Here is a 20,035-nt window from a genome sequence, read left to right on the forward strand (position 1 = left end):
AGTCTTTCATATACATTTAATTAAACTCAATTTTTCAATGACCATACTAGGAGACAGGCTAAGTGCCGTCACTAAGACCTTTCCGAGTTCCGACTACCATTTATATCATGTTCTGGATCAGCGTTCCTTTCAGCATGAACCTCTTTGTTGTTATTAAATTCACATTAACTGCCTTAAATAATTATAATTATATTGGTTAATATATCCTGGTTCGGGAGAGATTTTATGATTTATTAAGTGATATCATGATTGACATCAATTTCCCCGCCGTAATGTTATGTTTCATTGATTTTCATTGGTTAATCATAAAGTGTTGACCAATGATATTTTGGCTTTTGTATATATAGTGTGCCAATTTTTCTTCGGAACATATTGGGGGTCTAGTAAATAAGTAAGCCTTGAATTGTTGGTATCTGTATCATTGCTTTATTTGGAAGGGATTACCCTAAGTATGACATTAAAATGTCAACTTCTGTCCTCTGTTTAACCATTCATCCCATATCAAAAGCAGTAGATGCAGGATGAGGGGTCATTTTCATTGTTGACAGATGAAATGCATTGATTTGGTTGAATTCGTTAAAGCTTATGTAGATGTCGAACGACCATTTGAAGATGGAGAGTATTGCAAATTAATTAACTTTATCAATGAATCTCCACCGAAATTCCTGCAGGTATGACTGTCCTAGAAAAATCCAAAATGGCGGCGAGGTGTACCTTAATTGTGTAATATTAGAGTATTTTTGTATTACAAGAAAATTATATAAGGTCAAGTGCCTGTGTTATAACTTTATAAAAAATCTGAAATATTTCTTTGTTGTTTTAGAATCACATGATGATGATGATGATGATCAGAGCTATACTGACATCTGGACAAAGAGCAAAAGTGGATCGAGGCCTGGATTCACAGTTTAAAGGTATGTACAACACTTGTATAATTATGTATGTTTATAATTATATTATCTTGTACCTGTCAAACAATTTAAGTTTTTTTTTTATCCTGTAGAAAAAAGAGTTGAACCTTGGATAATATAAATAATAATTTTCTAAACATACTAAATACATTCTTTAAAAAAAAAGACTTTTATTGTAATTTGTTAACTTATTATATTGCATTATTTCTATTAGAGACAAAGACAAATTTTCTAATTCATTGTGAAGTGTCAGCTGTACACAATCATAAAAGAATGCTAGCGGTCATATGAAACACACACACATAAATATTAATTCTAATTTGTAGATTGAAAGTTTTTGTGAACAGAATTTAGGTTAGCAGCATAGAAAAATCACTGCATGCAGACCTTTCAACTCTGGAAAAGAAACCTTGGATACGCAAGACCTTGTTGAGGCCAGGGGCAAGGTATGTGCATTAAATATGTATGGGTTCCTATGTGTAAAAATAATCATAAGAGAAAACTGCTATTTGTAAACTGAAAGGTTTCTGGCAAAAATATGTCATTCAGTCAAGTTTTTGTTAACTTTCAGAAGGGCAAAGGTTTATCCTAGGCCTAAAAAAAAAATTGTTTGTGTCCGCTTTCCCGACCGACCCTTGCTTTTACCCCCCGACTCAAAATTTTTTAAAAGGATTTTTGATGGAAAATCGTTAATTGTCGTTTTTATCCGATTTTGAAAAAAATTACTCAAAATTTTAGTCACAAAAACGCTTGAAGCAGTTACTCTTCTCAAATCAGTGTAACACAAATGTTTTGCTTCAATATGGCTTTATGTTTCCATGTGTTATAGATTTTAATAATGCTCTCATCGTTGTCAGAGGAAGTATGTTATATATAATATCATTTTTGTGTTTTCTTAAGACCAGCTTAATGGTCAGGAATGATATGAAAAGTATTTCTCATTTTATACCATTCAGCAGTGTCAGTATCTAACCGACATGTATGGATACTGCAATATTGAAGGAAAAAAAAATATTTGAAAATAATAAAAAAAAATTCCGACCGACCCGACGCTACTTTTTTCAGCATGAAAGCGGAAACAAACAATTTTTTTTGATAGGCCCTATGAATTTGATTTGTGATATATATTATTAGGGTTAATCGTCGGGCAGTTACCTTGGATCTGAAAATTTTGAATTAAGATGTGCAAATAAATAATTATGTATGTATATAAATTAGTTTTAAATTACATACATTTTTATACCACTTTTTATCGGTAGTACATGTACTCTAAGCTTGTACGTTAATTTGTGAACCATGAACAGATTGTGTTAACAATTCTCTGTCTGTATAAATAGATGATCTATGCATAAAACAAGGAAGTTGAATTATCTGAAAATTCTTATTTGGGACAGTGATAATAGTTAAAGTGAAAATTGACCTAAAAAAAAAATTAGAAAAGAGAGAGATATGATGCACTACAGTATACATCCACTCCCTGATTTGATACAAAATAAAACAATTTGTAATGAATAAATAAAGGTCAAGTACATGAGGCATTGTATCATATTAATGTACAAATTCCAGTGCTTGTGCGGGATATCATCTATGTTATTTAAATAGAAATTAAATTTGATTTCAATATTTAATCAAAATATTTTTTTATCAATTGCAGAAATAGCAAGCAGTCTACCTGACCTACAACTGTGAAATTCACTACATTGCATTTTCAATACAGACACATTTTGCCGGAAAACGAATCTGACTTCACATTATGAAATTTTAACAAGAGAGAGGCAATTTGATGAGCTTTCATTCAAGAGGTCCCTCGTTGCTGAACGAAAATTAAGGCTTTGGAGCTATGAACCTGAACGTTAACATTACCGCCTATGGAAATGCATTAGTGGACTATACCAATATTGAACTCCATGCTGGTAAGGTATATTCCTTGTTTATTTACAATTATTATGATAAACATGAATTTCTCTGTTGTACATCTTCTCAATTATGTGAACAACCTAAATTTCCAAGAAGTTCAATCATTTAAATAACTCATTCTATAAGAAAAAATCCATCACAACCCCCACCCCCACCCCCATCCCCTTTGGGATTTTCAGAAAACCAATTTAATGAATTGAAGAAATTCTGATTTTGACTTGAATGTAATTTATTTTGAGTTTTTATATTAAAAAAAATAAAAAATATCGCATTTGGTTTTTAGTGCGATCATTTCAAGCGAGTAAAAGTGAACGTAGATAAGTAGAAAGTTTCTAGTGAAGGAAAATAATTCATTTAAGCAGTGTCTAGCTATCTACATGTAATATTAGTTTGCATAGTAAGGGAGTTGCATTTAATGCCTGGTAGGTTCCAATTCTATGTTTATGATTATAGATGTGCATTAAATTTGTGTAAACAAATCTGCCATGTATGTGACATGACTATGTAGATGTACGTATGCACACTTTAATATGTGAAAGCCTACCATGTTGCTTAGTACTAAATCCATAAAACCTATCCTTGTTAATCAGGCCTAACAAAAAAAGGTTTGTTTCTGCTTGAAACTGACCCATACTTAAACCGACTGACCCAAAAAAAAATTTCGAGTTTTTTCGTAAATTTCCGTTTTATCTGTTTATTGTTAAAATTTCGTTTTTATCCGATTTAAAAATTTATTGTGTCCTCTGAATTTAAGTCATAAAAATGCTTATAGAACTTATTTAGATGTCATCAGTGTTGTGTAGAGGTTTGTTATTCACAAATGACAGCACATGTCGTGCCAGTTGAGGTCGAGAAATGTTCCCACCAGCCGTGGAAAAAGTTCATCAGATCATTTAAACAATGACAACAAATACTTGGGTTGTTTTTTTTTTTATCTTACCCAGTTTAATAGATAAATTGTTTAATATGCACAATTGAACAGATGGAGAGGGGGAAAAAAAAGAAAAAGAAAAAAAGAAGCCGACCTACCGCCCCTATTTTTTTTAGCCTGAAAGCGGAAACAAACCTATTTTTTTGTTAGGCCTCATAATCAAATATTGAATGAAATTATCTGTAATCATTTTATGTAGATAATTACCTGTATTTATCTATTCATACTTTTAAAACAATAGATTAATTTTGGGGGGTGGGGGTTGATATTGAATGTTTGAAGGGGGGAAGTGTTGGTGTTGGTCTTTAGGTTGTAAAAATGTGTCGGAGATGTTACAGTAGTTGTTTGTTGTGTCTCTCTCTCTCTCTCTCTCTCTCTCTGAGTATTAAATAAATGGCTGATTGTGACATGAAAATACAAATGTTGGGGATAGTGTTTGATACATGTAGAATTAAATTCAAAACATTTCATTTTAGATACCTTGAATATTGGATTGGAACTTCATCAAAGATTAAAACACAACAATGAGGCACACTAGATGTAAGTAAAATTTATTTTTGTAACAATGATGTCTACCGGGTAATTACACTTGTCCAAGTTTGAAAGAAGGAACCTGTAAAAACTATATATTCAGTATTTGACATGCAGATAATTACTGGGAAACTTTATATTGATTATACATATTTCACAGACTTAGTGGGTATTTTTATTCTTTTAGTAAAATCTAAGTCAAAGTTTAAAAATTCTTGCTTTACTGTGGCTTCAAAGCCCAGTACATAATGAACACAACAACAGATGTTACAAAATTTTGGAGTAATCAAATTATAACGCAAATTAAAAAGTTATAGTATTAATTGTCATCTTTCCAAGACTTTGCATACAAATAGACATACATTCAATGTCTCATTTAAAAGTAAAACAAGTAGGGGTCACATCTCAAAAATTTGAGATAAAGCATTGAATAAGCTAATATTAGGCCAAAATTGGAGTTAATTTTTTCTTAACTTCTATGAAATATAAGCTAAATATGCCAAAATATACCGATAGGAATATCAAAATATTGTTTAAATATGTTTTTTAGAACATTATGAATATATCGTAATACACATACTATCTAGAAGTTCGGTCTGCGCTGAAAATTAGGAAGCTAAAGTAACAGTACCCGTTACTCTAAAACTAGTGAGTTTCCTTCTTGAAAACCTGAAAATATGAATATACTACTAGAATTAATATGTGATGCAAAATTTTCAGACTAGAGGTGACCCAAAATGGCTACCCAAAACCTAAGGAGTGAACCTCTTTAAGCAAAAAAATTGCTAAATTGCAGAGTGTATATACATTTATTGGGACATTTGAAATCAGAATGTTTGATACATGTTAGAAAAAAGGATTTGCAATTTTAAAAGCAAGTGTCATGATTAAATTATCATTTGAAGGAAAGAATTGAAATTGTTTGACGTACACCCTGTCCAAAACTGTGAAATTCCCTACTTTTACTTTCATTTTTAGAGACTTTCAGTACAGACTTCACACCATAAAATTTTAACAGGAAAGAGGCAATTTGATGAGCTTTCATTCAAGAGGTCCCTCGTTGCTGAACGAAAAATAGGGCCGGAGCTATGAACCGGAATGTTTACAATACCGCCTATGGAAAATGCATCAGTGGACTATACTCAGGCGTTTCATGTGGATAGTAAGGTAGAGAGCATTGCAGGAAAAATACACAGCTAGTGTTAGAAAGCGTTTAATGGGTTTTACCATCAGAAAAATCTGGTAATTGAAGTGGTGAAATGACGGGCGGTTGCCAAAAGGGTACCCCTTTGTCTGGACAACTCATACAGTTTTCAAGATATTAAGGTTTTTTGTTTTGCAGATCAATTGTATATATAATCGAGATATGCATTATTGCTAGGATTTTAACTTTATAAATTTTTGCAAAAAATACCCACTTTTGAACTAGTCATTTGCTTATACATGTAGGGTACATCTTTTGTGCAAATAACTCCTCCCAACAGTTTTGAAGATAGGGATATCTTAATTTTGCAGATTAATTGTACAATCTCAACCCCCATAAACTTGAAATGATGACCAAATATCTTAAAAACAAATGGGATCTTCACCCCTAAACAATAAATATTCTTGTTCATTGTGTAGGTCATGACCTTAGAGGGTGGTTATGAAGATAAACATTTACATTTTTCTTCAATACAGAATGTTGATACAGGAAAAACATTCGATATTTTTATTTTATATATTATATATAGCAACAAGAGTAAAATGGTCAAACAAGAGGAAAAGGAAGTAAGGGAATATTTTTCAGACTGTTGCACATCAAATACACTCCCATGAATGAAAATGTGCCCAAGACTTACAGAATGTAACTAAAAGTGCAGAAGAATATTGTGGAAAAGGATATATGGGAGACCATAAAGAAAAAATATGGAATGACCTTAAGAGAGTTAAAAAGTAATAAATTTGCTAAGATTTGCACTTTTGATTGAGTTATGTCTTAGTGTACATATAACTTTGATGAAATTGTTAATAATATATGTGTGTGCTCATAGAAAAGAACGTCACGCATATGCATTGTAATACCAGTAAATATTGTATTGAAATTGTTGATCATGTTAAGATTTTCAAAGTTTATGATGAGTTAAGGTATGTGAATTGTAATTCCACACATACAAAAATCTTTGTCACTGTTTTAAAAAAAAACCCCGAAATGTACCAGTATGTGGATATGAACATTTTTTGAATATTTTTGGATGTGTATTTTTATGAGTCAGCCAATAACTGTTGAATATTTAAACTTTCTCTGCATTTTTGTATGCGAGCTGAATATTATGCCAGTTTTAAGGTTTATGAAATGGTCTGTTTGATCTTCTTAACCATACATGTAAGATGTCTGACAATCTTTCTGCAAGATTTGATAAATTTGTGTACATGCATATGCATTTGTGTATATTACATATTTGATGATAATTGTTGAAATTGTTGATAATGTTGAGATTTTCAAAGTTTATGACAGTTATGTAAATTGATTAATTTTGAGTTTATGATCATAAATTGTTGTTTAAAGTTCCTTTAAGTTGTTGTTTTTCACTTTCCTTAATAAAATATTAATGATGCTCAATTTTCGTTGAATTTATGGGTGCCTCTTATCCACAAATTAACGTCCTCCATGGATGAATAATTAAGGGTTATAAATTACGTCCCTGCAAACTTGTAAAATTTAAGCAATCCACGAATTTTAATGATTTCACAGTATAGTCGATGCATTTAAAGATGAAGTTATCAAAAACTTGAGTGTGTTAAATTTTTTAAATCAAAGTACTGAAGTAATGACGGGAGTTAATTTTATTGATTATTGTTTATCTTAAAATCAACGATGTGTAATTTTGTATGGTAAGTATAATATGTAGTTTCATAGCTGTATTAAAACAATTTTTCTACTATGAACTATCGGGCTTTTCCGAGCTATAGACGGAAAACCCCATGTGAATAATGTTGTGTAATATTTAAGAATAGATTTAACGCCATCAAACTCTGCCAAGCATTATGTATCAGTAATTGAAATATATCTTCAAAATTGCATCCCAGCAATATTGAACTTTGGGGAAGGAATACATACGACTACAAAAAATATCTAAATTGTTCGTACCATTTAAAATCTGACTATTATTATAAGGTATTTATAAATAAGTTTCTGTGAAAAACAATGGTTCTGAATACAACAAAATTATTAATTATTCCCAAGTACTAAGTCTTGTCAGCAGTGATGATGTGTGCATTAAGGTACAAACTCTGTTTCAATTCCCGTTTGCCATAGTAACTGCATAGGAGAGTTGATTAAAATCAACTCACAAAAATTACTCGAAGGAAAAGCATACATAACTGCAAGTTAAAATACCGCATAAAGGGTTTTTTTTACGTGTCACAAATTTGCGAAAATGGGAGAGATATGTAATATTTTTAATTTGCGTCAGTCATTTCTTGCGTTTTGAAAAATTTCTAAAAGAAAAGAATACGGGATATTATTTCTGTGAATTTAAAAAATTAAGATATAAAAGTGGTCGCGAAAATTACATGTAGATCATTGCAAAAATGTTGCAAAGACAGTACTTTAACTCAGATGTTTCCCTGAATTACTTTGTTGGCTAAAATTGCACATTTCTGTATTACCCAGTAAGCCACAGACTTTTCCATGCTTTATTGGGTGAATGTTATAAGGAATAAACCCAAAAAACATGGACAAGTCTCTGACTTAATGGGTAATGGATACTAGTATAGGTATTTACCCCCAAAAACAGTGAGTGTTTTACTTACTGTTTACTTATTGGGTTGTTATAAGAACAATACCCAGGAAAGCATGGAGAAGTGTAAGACTTATAAGGTATAAACAAAGAAATAATGGACAAGTCTGTGACTTATAGGGTATTACCCAACAAAGCATGGGCAAGTCTGTGACTTATAGGGTATTACCCAACAAAACATGGACAAGTCTGTGACTTATAGGGTATTACCCAACAAAACTTAGACAAGTCTGTGACTTATAGGGTATTACCCAACAAAACTTGGACAAGTCTGTGACTTATAGGGTACTACCCAACAAAACATGGACAGGTCTGTGACTTATAGGGTATTACCCAACAAAACTTGGACAAGTCTGTGCCTTATAGGGTATTACCCAACAAAACTTGGACAAGTCTGTGCCTTATAGGGTATTACCCAACGAAACATGGTCAATGATCAATGCTTACTTGGGTAATACCCTATAAGTCACTTTATATGGTAATCCCCATATCTATGACCTAGTAGCCCCCCCCTTTCTTAAATGTTCCTATTAATCAAATAAATTCCTATACTAGATTAAAACAAAGTAGGTCACATGCCTGTTCGTTCTCTGTTGAGTATTACTTTATCTTATCTTGTAACACATGCTTTGTTGGGGTACTGTAAAAATATACTTAAAAAAATTACTATATTATGCTTTGTGAATTTTTTAAAAAATTTCATGAATTAGATAAAAATGATTATTTTAATTAGTTTATATCAAAAATGCATGGTAATATCTAGAATTATGTACCCAAGAAGTTGATGGACATTCGTTGATACCCAATACATCTGCAAAGAAATTTAACCCAATAAATGTATTCTCGTGTGAAACCATATCATGTACCCAATAATGGTACCCAATAAAGTTTTGGACACTAAGTACCCAATATATGTCTAAATGTGTGTCTGTCTGTCCGTCTGTCTGTAAACTTTTTCACATTTTCAACATCTTCTCAAGAACCACTGGGCCAATTTCAACTAGACTTGGCACAAAGCATCCTTAGCCTAAGGGGATTCAAAGTTGTGAAAATTAAGGACCACACCCTTTTGCAAAGGTAGATCATTAGGAATTTATGAAAATTTTCGAGAAAGTTTCAAAAATCTTCTCCTCATGAACCATAAGACCAGGAAAGCTGAAACTTGTGTGGGAGCATCCTCAGGTAGTGTAGATACTAAATTGTGAAAATCATGAACCCCGGGGGTAGGGTTGGGCCACAATGGGGGGGTCGAAATTTAACATATGAATATATAGAGTATATCTTTAAAAGTCTTCTTCTCAAAAACTAATCGGCCAGGAAAGATGAAACTTGTGTGGAAGCATCCTCAGGTAGTGTAGATTCAAAATTGTGAAAATCATCATCCCTGGGGGTAGGGTTGGGCCTCAATAGGGGGTCGAAGTTTTACAAAGGAATATATAGAGTAAATCTTTAAAAATCTTCTCCTCAGAAACAAATCAGCCAGGAAAGATGAAACTAGTGTGGAAGCATTCTCAGGTAGTGTAGATTCAAAGTTGTGAAAATCATGACCCCCAAGGGTAGGGTGGGGCCACAATGGGGGGTCGAAGTTTTACATAGGAATATATAGAGTCAATCTTTAAAAATATTCTTCTCAAAAACTAATCAACCAGGAAAGCTGAAACTTGTGTGAAAGCATCCTCAGGTAGTGTAGATTCATAGTTGTGAAAACCATGATCTCCGGAGGTAGGGTGGGGCCACAATGGGGGGGGGTTGTTAAAGTTTTACATAGGAATGTATAAGGTAATTCTCTAAAAATCTTCTTCTCAGAAACTAATCAGCCAGAAAAGCTGAAACTTGTGTGGAAGCATCCTCAGGCAGTGTAGATTCAAAGTTGTGAAAATCATGATCCCTGGGGGTAGGGTGGGGCACTATTGGGGGTCGAATTTTTACATAGGAATATATAGAGTCAATCTTTAAAAATATTCTCCTCAGAAACTAATCAGCCAGGAAAGCTGAGACTTGTGTGGAAGTATCCTCAGGTAGTGTAGATTCAAAGTTGTGAAAATCATGATCCCTGGGGCCACATTGGGCCACAATAGGGGGGTGTTAAAGTTTTACAAAGGAATATATAAAGTAAATCTTTTAGAATATTCTTCTCAGAAAATAATCAGCCAGGAAAGCTGACACTTGTGTGGAAGTATCCTCAGGCAGTGTAAATTCAAAATTGTGAAAATCATGATCCGCAGGGGTAGGGTTGGGCCACAATGGGGGGGTCGAAATTTAACATATGAATATATAGAGTATATCTTTAAAAGTCTTCCTCTCAAAAACTTATCAGCCAGGAAAGCTGAAACGTGTATGGAAGTATCCTTAGGTAGTGTTGATTTAAAGTTGTGAAAATCATGACCCCCAGGGGTAGGGTGGGGCCACAATGGGGTGGTCGAAGTTTTACAAAGGAATATATAGAGTAAATCTTTAAAAATCTTCTTCTCAGAAACTTATCAGCCAGAAAAGCTGACACTTGTGTTGACGTATCCTCAGGTAGTGTAAATTCGAAGTTATGAAAATCATGACCCCCGGGGGGAGGGTGGGGCCACAATGGGGTGTTAAAGTTTTACAAAGGAATATATAGAGTAAATCTTTTAAAATCTTCTTCTCAGAAACTAATCAGCCAGGAAAGCATAAACGTGTGTGGAAGTATCCATAGGTAGTGTAGATTTAAATCTTCTTCTCAGAAACTAATCAGCAAGAAAAGCTGAAACTTGTGTGGAAGCATCCTTAGGCAGTGTTGATTCAAAGTTGTGAAAATCATGATCCCTGGGGGTAGGGTGGGGCACTATTGGGGGACGAATTTTTACATAGGAATATATAGAGTAAATCTTTTAAAATATTCTCCTCAGAAACTAATCAGCCAGGAAAGCTGACAATTGTGTGGAAGTATCTTCAGGTAGTGTAGATTCACATTTGTGAAAATCATGACCCCTTGGGGTAGGGTGAGGCCACATGGGGGGGGGGGGTGTTAAAGTTTTACAAAGAAATATATAGAGTAAATCTTTTAGAATCTTCTTCTCAGAATCTAATCAGCCAGGAAAGCTGACACTTGTGTTGACGTATCCTCAGGTAGTGTAAATTCGAAGTTATGAAAATCATGACCCCCGGGGGGAGGGTGGGGCAACAATGGGGTGTTAAAGTTTTACAAAGGAATATATAGAGTAAATCTTTTAAAATCTTCTTCTCAGAAACTAATCAGCCAGGAAAGCATAAACGTGTGTGGAAGTATCCTTAGGTAGTGTAGATTTAAAGTTGTGAAAATCATGACCCCCAGGGGTAGGGTGGGGCCACAATGGGGTGGTCGAAGTTTTACAAAGGAATATATAGAGTAAATCTTTTAAAATCTTCTTCTCAGAAACTTATCAGCCAGGAAAGCTGACACGAAGTCTTGTGTGGAAGCATCCTCAGGTAATGTAGATTCAAAATTGTGAAAATCATGATCCCTGGGATTAGGGTGGAGCCACAATGGGGGTGGTCGAAGTTTTACAAAGGAATATATAGAGTTAATCTTTAAAAATCTTCTTCTCAGAAACTAATCAGCTAAGAAAGCTGAAACTTGTGTGGAAGCATCCTCAGGCAGTGTAGATTCAAAATTGTGAAAATCATGATCCCCAAGGGTAGGGTGGGGCCACCATGGGGGGGGGGGTCGAAGTTTTACAAAGGAATATATAGAGTCAATCTTTAAAAATCTTCTACTCAGAAACTAATTAGCCAGGAAAGCTGAAACTTGTGTGAAAGCATCCTCTGGTAATGTAGAGTCATAGTTGTGAAAATCATGATCCCCAGAGGTAAGGTGGGGCCACAATAGGGGGAGGGGGTGTTAAAGTTTTACATAGGAATATATAGAGCAAATCTATAAAAATCTTCTCAGAAACTAATCAGCCAGGAAAGCTGAAACTTGTGTGGAAGCATCCTCAGGCAGTGTAGATTCAAAGTTGTGAAAATCATGATCCCTGGGGGTAGGGTTGGGCACAATGAGGGGTCGAATTTTTACATAGGAATATATAGAGTAAATCTTTAAAAATATTCTCCTCAGAAACTAATCAGCCAGGAAAACTTAGACCTGTGTGGAAGTATCCTCAGATAGTGTAGATTCAAAGTTGTGAAAATAATGATCCCTAGGGGTAGGGTGGGGCCACATTGGGCCACAATAGGGGGGTGTTAAAGTTTTACAAAGGAATATATAGAGTAAATCTTTTAGAATCTTTTACTCAGAAACTAATCAGCCAGAAAAGCTGACACTTGTGTGGAAGCATCCTCAGGCAGTGTAGATTCAAAGTTGTGAAAATCATGATCAGCGGCTGTAGGGTGGGGCCACAATGTGGTGTTAAAGTTTTACATAGGAATATATAGAGTAAACCTTAAAAATCTTCTACTCAGAAACTTATCAGCCAGGAAAGCTGAAACTTGTGTGAAAGCATCATCAGGTAGTGTAGATTCATAGTTGTGAAAATCATGACCCCCGGGTGTAGGGTGGGGCCACAATAGGGGAGGGGTGTTAAAGTTTTACATAGGAATATAAAGAGTAAATCTCTAAAAATCTTCTTCTCAGAAACTAATCAGCCAGAAAAGCTGACACTTGTGTGGAAGTGTAGATTCAAAGTTAATCAGCCAGATGATTCTTTATAATTGTTAAGACTTTGGCTCCAGGACAATTCTTTGGCCTCACAAGAAGGTTCAAAATTTGATGTAGCTAAATATCCCGTATATAAATAGTTGTAAAGGATCTTTTTGAAAACTGCAATACTCAACATGTGATATGACTATAAAATTGAATCAGGCAGTTATTTTTTCATTAGAATCTTTTTGTATTACTGTATTGAGATATTTTCCTTGATTTATTGATTCTTGATTATTTTAATAAATGCATCCACTGTTATCCAATTATTGTGATGATTATTTTTATACAATGATAAATATTCAATGTATATAAGTTGTTCTGCATAAGTATTTTTGGGTTAGGACGGATTAGTTTGTTTATTTTTTATTTCCAATTTGTAGATACTATGAATTATTTTAGGCCGGCACATATATAGGGACAGTGTCTATTGAGTTACATTGAGCGACTATTTTGGGTTAAACTTAAACATATTGGGATAGATTGAGTATGTGGACATCCCTGCTCTATCTATTTTCGTGTTTTTTAACATACGATACAGAGCATGTGGTCATCCCTGCCCTGTATCGCATTAATACAAGAGTGCGGTCATCCCTGCTTGTAATGGTGGTGGTTGCGGCACAACACTAGTGTGTGGTCATCCCTGCTGGTTTTCTGGCCTTTCTAGCGTAAGTGTGCGGCACTCCCTGCTTGCCTTAACGTTGGTACCTGTTGAGTTGCGTAGGTATGCGGTCATCCCTGCCTGCATAACGTTGAGTCCCTATATATGTGCAGGAGCGGTGATTAAAGTCTGCTCTTGTAAATATTGGCAGCAATCAGGGCTATCCCAGTCTATCTCCGGTACGGGCCAGCGGGGATCACAGGCAGTGACCCCATTGCACGTTACAAAATCACCCTGTTAGAAAATGGACTAATGATTATAAACATTAGAATATCCAGGGGGGGAAATGGATTTTATTTATACAGGATCTACATGTATTATTGTACATTGTCCAGATTGTTTGTATTATGACTCCATTAAGCTGACTTTATCATACCTATTGTTCCTCAGGTGAGCGATGTGGCCCGTGGGCCTCTTGTTTTTGAACAGGTCACATGTTTTATAGATGATAGCTTGCATAGTTGATTTAACTATATTATAAATGAAGCGCAGAGGTTGCTTCAGATGCACAGCCTGATCTCCATTATCAAGGATGCTAAAGAAATTTCCTACCTCACTCAAACCTGCTCGATAGATAGATGTGTTTGTTGATAAATAATATAACATGATTCTTATGATATAGTATTGTATGGTATGAAACACTATGGTTAATATGATACAATATAATATCATATGTAATATTATAAAAAAGTTATATGATACGATATGATATTGTATAAAACTTGTTGATATTATATGTTACATATATGATATTGTATCATGATATCGTTATGTATCGTAGTGTTTATTATGATACAATATTGTATAATATTTTTTGTATTATTAATTTATTATCTAATCAAATGATACTATTACATCAGATATTGCAAAATATAATATTGTATCCTATGATACTATAATATTGTATATTCTATAAAATTGTATCTTACGATTGTTTATAATATGATTTTAGTTTCTGTAATATAGAATTATATCACATGAAATTGTATAATATGATATTGTTATATAATATGATATATCATCACATCACATGAAATTGTATGATATTGTAAAATATACAGTATTGTATCATATGATACAATATGTATAATATAATATTGTATTATATAACATTTTTTTTATCACATAATATTGTATCATTTGATATGATACAATGTTGTATCAAAAAATATTGTATCATATGATACAATGTCATATCATGTATAAAAAATGATACAGTATCATACAATATCATACTATATTATACAATATAATATCATATTTTTCAATGTTATGATGTATTATGTAATATGATATTGTAATATAATACTATATTGTTTTATATATTATGATCTTGTATTTTTTTATCAAATACAATAACATATAACACAATACAATGCCATATCATACGTTACAATATCATATTTCATTATTGTTTATTTTGGTAATTTATTGTATTATATGATATATGTTGTAAATATGATAGGATGCAATATTTAATTATATATTATTGTATTGATTAACATATGAACATATGATTATCATGCAATTTTTTAACAGATGATATACGATATTGTGTCAAAACAGAATCCATGAATATCCAAGATCATAAAGTATGATTTTCATTTAATATGATAAAGGTGGTCTCATAAAGGTGAAGTCTCATAAGGGTGATGTCTCGTCCCGGTGAGCTTTGTAATCTGTGATTACCTATGTTTCAGTTTAACATGTATGCTTTCTCTCTCTCTCTCTCCTTTTGCTTTCCTCTCTCTCTCTCTCTCTCTCTCTCTCTCTCTCTTTCTCTTTCTCTCTCTCTCTCTCTCCTTAGAGAAAGCAGAGAAATTTTGAGAAAGAGGGATTACAGGCTTGTCTATAAAAATTGAAGTAGAATTAAAAAATAAAATTGAAAGGGGTCTGGGGGTCTAGTTTATAGCTAGATTGTGTTTGAAATGCAATAATTGCAAGGTAATTATTTTAGATCCTCTCCCAAGTCTTAAAGACGACCCTGCGTGAAAGAGAACTAAAAAAAGAATGAGAAAGCATGAGTTCAGGATAAGCAGAAAAAGTCTGAGAGATATACAGAAAGAGAAAGAGAGATTAAAGAAAAGAGAGACAAGGGCAGAATGATGTTAAGCAGAGAAAAAATTAAGCACTGAGAGTACTGAAAGACGGGAAAGTTTGAATTTATAGTTGTCCACATTTTCCTCGAATATGTTCCAAAAATTATGAGTTTGAATTACTTGTTTCAATATAGTATTGTAACGTTAGGAACGCTTGCCTTGTGTTGAGATCAAAACGATGTAAAGTTTATAATTTTTTCAACCATAATGCATAAATAACATGACACAAATAACAACGCCGTTCAAAAGAAAATCAGACAAGTCTCAACCCTTGAGACGATGGCAAAATCGGTACAATTACCGACACAAAATTATATCCTATACGTAAAATCCCCCGACCAAATTAAAACTTAAAGGCTCTCGATAAAATATGAATGAATGTCTCCGCTATTAGTCACAACTACTAGTAAACAGCGAAAATATTCCCTAACTCTCTATAAATCGAAATAACTAGTACTGAACTAGTAAATATGAATTAAACTAGCGCTATAACTAGTAAATATAATTAATTAAACCCTATTACTATAAATGTACTTCAGTCACTTAGATACTGAAACAGTACGCACCTTATAATATGCTGCAAAATATGTGTGCGTTTCCCCAGCACACAACAAAAGGAGAGAGCACCCGTTTCTCAGTTTCCGTATATCTACAGAGTGACAAAAGCAGACGATAAAGTATAACCAATAAGATAAGTTAATCCCATCCCGTTAAAAAGATTATCCAATCATAGTAAATCCCCATCCCGTAAACGAATCTCGGTCTCGTTTCAATTAAAGTGAAAATATTACAGTACAGTAAACAAGTAAAACAATTTAAAGTTAATTATTAAACACAAAAATAATAGCTTACAAGCATTTTATAATCGATAAAAACAAGTAAATTAAATTTATCCGCCAAAAGGTACTTTGTTACAAACATAGAATACGGAACTATGGGTAATTTATAGAAAGATATATAAGAAAAATGGCGGGAACGTAAACAACCAAGGCATGTGTGGGAAAAACAAAGAACTACAGGAAGTCCACTGCCTGCCGTAACAAATGCTACGTCATACTCGTCACCGGAATCATACCGATACACAGGCAAAACACTAAGACATCTAAAACATTCACACAGAATTAAGATAAACGGAACCAGGGCACTATAATGTTACAGTATGTTAAAATTCGTTTTTTTGCAATTGCCTGATACTTCGTCTAAATTTTACTAAATCCCGACCAGGACTGTTCTTCATAATTGTAAGAAATTTACACAACGGTATTTAATGTAAAATAAGACTCCACGGAAAAATTCTAAAAACTACAACTAACCGGGAAAATCAAAACAACTACAGGTATATTTAGGTAGATAATTTAAATCATGAGATTTTTTTTAAATTTGTGATCCAAGGGAAAATCTACAAGTCAGACGGATCTGTTATACAAGGTTTATGAAAAAACCCGAAAACTCTCAAACTGCTGAACTACCCAACAAAGTTAACATTTGTATACCGATAACAAATACAGGCATCTGACGTAAGAAATATTTCTTCTTACAATAAGATTATTCCAAGTACTAAAACAATAAAAAAAGTTCAGGTAGACCATTCCTGACTGGCTGTTATATATGTTGTTAAAAATAAAGCAACAGAATAATAAAGACATGAATTGATAAATGTACAGAGATATGTCAGTTAAGGACTGGTTAGAAAAAAGATAAGGAAAATGTCCAGATCAGTTACTTAGTGCTAATGAAGGAGAGATGTTTTCATCTTTAGGAAAAATATTCACATGGCGGTAATATGTTTTACCGACAATTGATAATGCAAAAATTATTGTATGATAATTGTAAATTGTTGATTTTAGCTATTAATTCAATCTTTTTTTATTTAAAAAATTCCTAATATATGCAAAGTTAATGCTTTCAAAAGTAAAATTAACAAAAGTTGTAGGACATTGTCATTTCAGGGATATGTGTCCTTTCAATACACTCCCATCTATTAAGCGCACATTTTCAGCCGTGTCTTGGAACAAAAATTAACTTGATTTCGAAAGCGATTTAATTTCATTTTTTTGAAGAGCTACAATAAAGGAGTTGTAAAACAGAATTTAAAACTACGATAAAAACTTATTGTTTTTATCTTTTTAAAATTGCGATAAGTCCTACCTGTATTTATTTACATGTACTACCACACGGTAAATTAAAAATTTAAAACATAACAACCATGCATTATCTCTGAATTCATAGGTCTAATATTGGTGCGGTAGGAGAAAGATCAGCTAAGTTTCTGATGAGAGACATTAAGATATTGATGAAGAATTCTTTTAAATCATGAATATGACTGGTTTCGTCCGTTACAAATAATAGAAAAAAGTGTAAACTTATGTCTCATTACATTTATAAAAAATACATAATTATATATTCCAACTAAGCCGGACAACATGAACATTAACATTTACATTTGTTCTTCAATCAAGAAGATTGTATATATTATTTGATCTATTGGTCACCCAAAATGTATCAGTTATATAGATTTTGCTTACAATGCATTGTACAAAATCTAAATTCAGTTTTTTCAACTTAAGAGTCAATGAACCAGAAGGCAAATTCAGACTTGTTTTTATTTCTATGTACAAAATTCTTTAAGGGATAAACAGCAATCATACCGCAAGAAGGCTGGAAGCCAATGAAACACCTATTTAATATGTAAGATGTAGATCTGTGTATAACCCGTTCAGATGTTAGCCTCTGCTCGTGCATGAAGTTCGGTATTTTTCAGGTTATAGATTGTTAAAATAAAATTCACAACTGTTCTGGCACATTGCGTTTGGGAACTTTACTTTCGATTCAACATTCAACCTCTTCTATAGATTAATGAGCTTGTCCACCAACTGGATCGTCAACGGCATTGTGCATTCAGTTACGTAACTCACTCCACAATTCACTACAACTATTAAACCCGAGCAAGAATATTTTGATCGATAAAGCTATTTGATTATTTTCTTTATAGAACTTGGTTTATACATAGAGGACTTAAAACGATTTAATGCGTGTTTGAATGATATATATTCACTGAAATGCAAAAAAAGGTTCGGCACTATTTTCTTATGCGTTCATGTGTTCTGTTCTACGCGTGCCTTCCGGTTTGAGACTTCGGCTGACAGTAAACCAATAAATTGGGGTCACGTGACCATGTCTAAAAGAGAGAGAGAGAGAGAGAGAGAGAGAGAGAGAGAGAGAGAGAGAGAGAGAGAGAGACCGGTGTCATAGAAAGTGGGTACATGTTTAGCAGTCTCCCAATCCCTTTACCCATTTGTTCTCTCTCTCTCTCTCTCTCTCTCTCTCTCTCTCTTTTCAAAGAAAGCAAGCATGTATGGAAACAGAGAAAAGGATATAGAATGAATTAAGGAATGGGCAATAGGCTTAACAAGAAAAGTATGAGATATATACAGAAAGAGAGAGGGAGAGAAAGAGAGAGAGGGAGAGAATGAAAGAAAGGAGACAAGGATCTATGTTAAGTCAGAAAGAGGGAGAGAAAGAGAGATTAAGTTTAGCAATTAAACTCTCTTTCTCTCTTAGTGTAAGCAACTGTGTTAAAGGGAAAGAAATGTTGAGATATAGGGATAGAGAATGAAAGATGGAATGAAAAACATGAGTTCTAGCTTAATAAGAGCATTTCTAAGGGAGAGAGAGAGAGAGAGAGAGAGAGAATACTTTTCTCTCTCATAGAAAACAAGCATGTATGAAAGCAAAGAAATATTGAGAAAAGGATATAGAATGAAAGAAGGAATGAGAAATGAGCTAAGCAAAACAATTCTGAGATATATACATAGAAAAAGAGAGAAAGCAAATGAAAGTACTGGTAAAAGGAGACAAGGATATAAGTTAAGTCAGAGAGAGAGAGAGAGAGAGAGAGAGGAGAGAGAGAGAGAGAGAGAGATAAAGTTAAACTATGAAACTCTCTTTCTCTCTCAGAGAAAGCAACCATGTAAAAAGCAGAGACATTTTGAGAAAGAGGGATAAAGAATGAAAGAAGGAATGAGAAACATGAGATCAAGCTAAGCATGAAAATTCTGAGGGATATACAGAGAGAGAGAGAGAAATAAAGAGAGAGAGAGAAAGAGAGAGATTGAAAACAAAGAATCAAGGGTACATGTTAAGCCTCAGAGAGAGATAATTCTTGTCTGGAGAGTAAGAAAAGGATAGATAGGGAGATAGAAAGAGAAAACAAGATTACATGTCAAGCAGAGAAGGTCTCAGAGAGAGAGAGGGAGAGAGATAATTCTCTCATTGTCTCTGTCTCACTCTCTTTTTCAGAGAAAGCAAGTGTTAGACCATGTGCTTTATTCAACTAGTTCACTAAAAGTAACTTTGCAGGATGAAGAGCTCCCTCAGGGGGAGATAAGTAAAACATAAACAAGAGTTACTTATCTTGTCATTGCATATTAAGTAAACTAACATTAATTATACTTTTCTCTTTTTTAGCATAATGTACAAGTAAACAAAACTAAAAATGACAAAAGTTCAGAATTAATTAGAATGTGTCTGGTTTAGGAATAACAGTAATTCTGTC

The 20,035-nt window shown here is 33.3% G+C and overlaps 1 long non-coding RNA gene across 2 annotated transcripts; it reads left to right on the forward strand.

Annotated features, from left to right (window-relative positions):
- Positions 1–820: 820 nt before the first annotated feature.
- LOC128168606 (uncharacterized) lies at positions 821–6,887 on the forward strand. 2 transcript variants are annotated; one of them, XR_008241418.1, is made up of 6 exons: positions 821–914; positions 1,238–1,357; positions 2,566–2,824; positions 4,236–4,299; positions 5,269–5,457; positions 6,024–6,887. It is a non-coding gene; the product is annotated as an uncharacterized LOC128168606 (long non-coding RNA). The 2 variants fall into 2 exon arrangements; XR_008241419.1 differs by having other exon boundaries at positions 5,269–6,887.
- The last annotated feature ends 13,148 nt before the right edge of the window (positions 6,888–20,035 follow it).

Source organism: Crassostrea angulata, unplaced genomic scaffold (assembly GCF_025612915.1).
Source record: "Crassostrea angulata isolate pt1a10 unplaced genomic scaffold, ASM2561291v2 HiC_scaffold_18, whole genome shotgun sequence".
Taxonomy (NCBI): Eukaryota; Metazoa; Mollusca; class Bivalvia; order Ostreida; family Ostreidae; genus Magallana; species Magallana angulata.